We start from the raw sequence: 4,366 nt of genomic DNA on the forward strand, positions 1-4,366 counted from the left end.
GTTCGGGGGGAGCGAGGAAGAGGCGACAAAGTTGCGAGCTGTCGTCAAGGTGTGCACATGAGTTCTTGTAAGGTGCGTCCAAGAGCTCGGGTATGTGAATCTTCTGCTGCAGTTGAGATGCGTCACTGGCAGAGGAGAATTGCGAGCAAGAGCGGATGGAAAAAGGAATTTGTGCCTTGCGTTTTCGTTCGTGGTCGTGGAGTTCCAGCGAGTTCATATACGGTGGAGATGAGTTGCACGTATATGACGAGTTGTGTTACTGCTGGATAGGAGGTGTCGTTTGGTAAGTCGCATCACCAATGACAAAGAAAAAAGATGTGACGGGTGAATAGATGTGTCTCCCCGTGTGCAAGAAACCGACGCGAAGATGAAGATCAACGTGAAGATAGGACGCGGACCGGTTAAGTTGCGTTTCTGCATGAGGCTATGCGTTTAGTCTGTATGTAGCACGCTAAGATGTGGCAGCGTGGCTGGTAGTCTGAATAATCGTTGGTTCCAGTTTGCAAGTCGGCATAAGTAGCAAAATATGGCGATGAGGTGGTGGCCATCGTTGCAAGAACAAAGAAGTTGCGGTCCGGTAAGTCGTGTCACCGGAGGCAATCAGCGGGACAAGATGAAGAGGCGATCATCTGCATGTCTCGTCGAGTAAAAAGTCGAATGTTTGGATTAGGAGGTGAATGTTAGGTTAATCCAAACAAATTTAAAGTTTATTTTACAAAGGGGTCGTGTTAAGCAAAGAATCCGGCTAGCGGTAGTAACTAGCCGTGTATCCAAGTAGAAGTACTAGGTATTTTACGTATAGAAGTTGGAGTTGGAGTGATGTTAGGCTTGTGATCAAGCTTGCCGGTGATTAGATTAGGAGAGTCCGGTTTAGGACTTGATCGTCAATGTCCGTGTGATGTTAGGAGTTGATGTACGAGTAGGTATAGGATGTTTGGGTTGGCCGCCGGGATATATAAGTAGAGGCAGGTGCGTGAGTTTTGTAAGACGGTGAGAAAGGAGAAAAATAAATAAAGAGGAATTTAGAGGGTACGAGACGTACTCTTGGCTATCAATTTTGTGTGCGCGTGTGTTCGCGTTGTTATTATGTGATCAATCTTGTGGCAAATTTCCAACAGTGATCAATGCTATACGGCTAGGTAGTTAAGCCATCCTCGGTCCTCCCTCCATTCCATGATACAGATATTAGAATTTTTTTAATTTTTTTGATAAAATTCACAGAAAATATTATCAAAAACTAAAATACCAAATCAACGTCCCGACACGGCGGCAAGTGTGGCATCTTCAACACTGGCATCAGCCGCTGATACATCCCATGGCCTACAACCGCTGCCTGGCCCTCGAGTGTGCAGTGCCGCCGAGATGCTCTACCATGAGCGAAAAGAGCTATAAGAAAATAGGTTTGAGGATTAGAGAACAACATAGGCGTTCGACAAAAAGAAAGTATAGGCTAGTAATGTCATTATTCTTTATGGCAATGGTGGATAATCTATTTATATTACTAAAACAAGGGAAATATTATCTCGCGATAGGTTTGAGGATTAGAGAACAACATAGGCGTTCGATAAAAAAAAAGTATAGGCTAGAAATGTCATTATTCTTTATGGCAATGGTGGATAATCTATTTATATTATTAAAACAAGGGAAATAGTATCTCGCGAACGTCAGATTTTCTGGCACTCTCAGCAAACGCTTTGATGGTTGCCGGATTAAGCGCAGAAACCCTGAAGCGGTGGATATATATCCATGTCAGCCACAGACACCTGGTCTTTTGGGATGACTCCCAATCTTAATCTGGCTTGAAGATATACACCACCAGCAGCAGGTCCATCTCTTCCTTCAAATGGGTTGAAAATTGTACTAATCCAACGTAGTTAATGGTATATGCGCACACGAGGCTGATTTTAGTTCAGTTTTACGAAGCATATGATTTGGGTTCAGTTTTTAGTGCATACAGGCTGCTTTTCTGTTCAGTGAAATGTGAATCAATCTTCTCGAGAAGAAATGAAGAAAGCGGAGATGAAAGACCTCTGGCCTAGCGGCTGCGTGTTTGACGGCGAAGAGTCCCCTGATGCTGGCACTAACGGCCTAGGCCAGGCGGCATCTCCCTAACGGCCCGACGGAGAGGGACTGGTAGGCGGTCCAGGCAGTGTCCTTGATGGTCTGACGGCCCGACACCAACGGATAGCCAGGCGGCGTCCCTGACAATCCGACGATGAAGTGACGGCCAGGCGGTCCAGGTGGCGCCTCCGACGCGCCCCCTGCCCGTCGGCCAGGCGGTCTAGGCGGCTTTCCCGACAGCCGGCGTTCTTGAAGTTGCGGCGGCGTTGCTACGGCCGAGGCCACACCAAGGCGATGGGTAGGGGCGGCACGGAGATGTGATGGGCGGCGTCCTTGAAGCTGCTGCGGGTCGAGGCGATTGGGGTGGCGTGCGCTGCTGAAGCGGGGTGATGGGGCGGCGTCGTGGGGCGGTTTGCTATGGCAGTTTCCTTTCGTGTGAAAGGGTACGTAAGGAAGGGGATCGGGGAGAGAAAGGATTGATTAGCAGTAAACGCGTTTAGCACTGAACATGTTTAGTTGCTCACCATTAGGCCAATAAAGACTATCAGATTAACACTAATGGATGGTCGAGATCTGTTGGATCTGCCTCACCGTGTCTTTTTATATTGGTATATAGATTTTGTATCATAGAAATTTTTTGTTGCATCTAACAAAAATGTAGATATATATGTCTTTCCAAGACAGAAATGTTTTAAGTCAACCTACATGGCGTTTTTTGGAGAATTATTTACCATTCCATTAGTACAAATTCCCTCATGCGTGCTTGTGTTTTCCCATGTATCATGACAAATTCTGTTTTCAAATTGGACCTGTAAAAAATTATTTTTACTATGGCATTTTATTTTAGATACCATGACAACTATTGCGAACTTATAATATATTAATCATGATGGCAAATATAGTGGACTTAACATGACAAATTTATCTTAAGTAGATTGGCAAATCCCTAATTTTGACATACAATATACTCGCCATGAGTTTGTATATGCTTTTATATAGTTTTTGCCATAGGTCATGGTAATTTTTTCTATTAGTTTTGTTTTACGTTTTTTAAAATCACGGCAATTTCTCTATGTTATTTGTGTTCAATTTTTTATGTAGCTTTTTTTGGCCATGGATAATGACAATTTTGGTCATACAACCATTTTGTACCATAGTATTTTTTTTTGTTGCATCAAAGAAAATGTAGGTAAATATGTGTTTGCACCATGGCAAATTTTAAGGAAATTTGATCCACTTACATGGCATTTTTCAGATTTGTTTTGGCCATTCCACTAGTACAAATTATGTCATGTGACTTCCCAGATAAATACATAGTTTCTTTTTTCCAATGGAACTGCGTCAATAGGCGAATCTTCATGAACTCGACACGGTATTCGAATTCATCCTGGAACCGAGTCAATCAGGCAAATCTTTGTGAAGTCGGCCAGACTGTGTTAGTAATCATGGCCGAATTGTCTTTAATTTTCTCCTTTATCAGGAGATGGGCCAACTAAGTGGTAACTATAAACACCTCGAGATGCAAGACATCACCCTTACGAAAGCGAGATGAGTAAATAAAAAACCCGGAGCCGCTGACCGGAGAAAAAGCTCGTCACTCCACATGAAAGACTTTCCATTCGTACTTCCATCGTTGACCTGAAAGTGTTTGTGAAAGATATACAAGCAGAGGAGAAGTGAAAACACTATAATACCATCCTCGGAATGTTAAGTGTAAATGCATATAAAATACTTAAGCTCTTTTGGTTGTAGATAACATTATTGTTGTTTTTGAAGCAATTTTCTTTGATCATTGTGATTCACCCTTTTATTAGTCGACGGACCATTTGCATTTGCTCTTGCAAACTAGACAGTCCGCTTGCAACCGGGTTGGATACGAAGAGTGGACATTAGATACCGAGCACATTTAGTTAGACGTCTAGAAAAAATAAAGAAAAACGAGTGAGGAACATGTCGACTGAGCAATGCACCCAATGGGTGGAACTTATGATAGGTACAAGCACTAGTAATTGTTGTCGGTTGGGGTGAGGTACCGCGTCGGTTGGGGTGGCTAGGCGATCTGTCGGGGAGGGTAGGGCGCGGGGATAAGGTGTTGGTGATGAACAATCTCCGCAGGGCTTCGCCTAAGCACTATGGAAACTATGACGGAGGATAAACTAGAGGGGACGGGGTTGCCGGCACACGGCTTGTTGTTTCTTGTTGTGTCTTTAGTGCTAGCCATGTCCCTCTATTTATATGTTGAGCCTTGGGGTTGAAACTTGGAGTAAAAGCCTTCACAAAGTCGGTTTCACCCGAAAGGCAAGAG

Source organism: Triticum dicoccoides, unplaced genomic scaffold, assembly GCF_002162155.2.
Source record: "Triticum dicoccoides isolate Atlit2015 ecotype Zavitan unplaced genomic scaffold, WEW_v2.0 scaffold58148, whole genome shotgun sequence".
Classification (NCBI taxonomy): Eukaryota; Viridiplantae; Streptophyta; class Magnoliopsida; order Poales; family Poaceae; genus Triticum; species Triticum dicoccoides.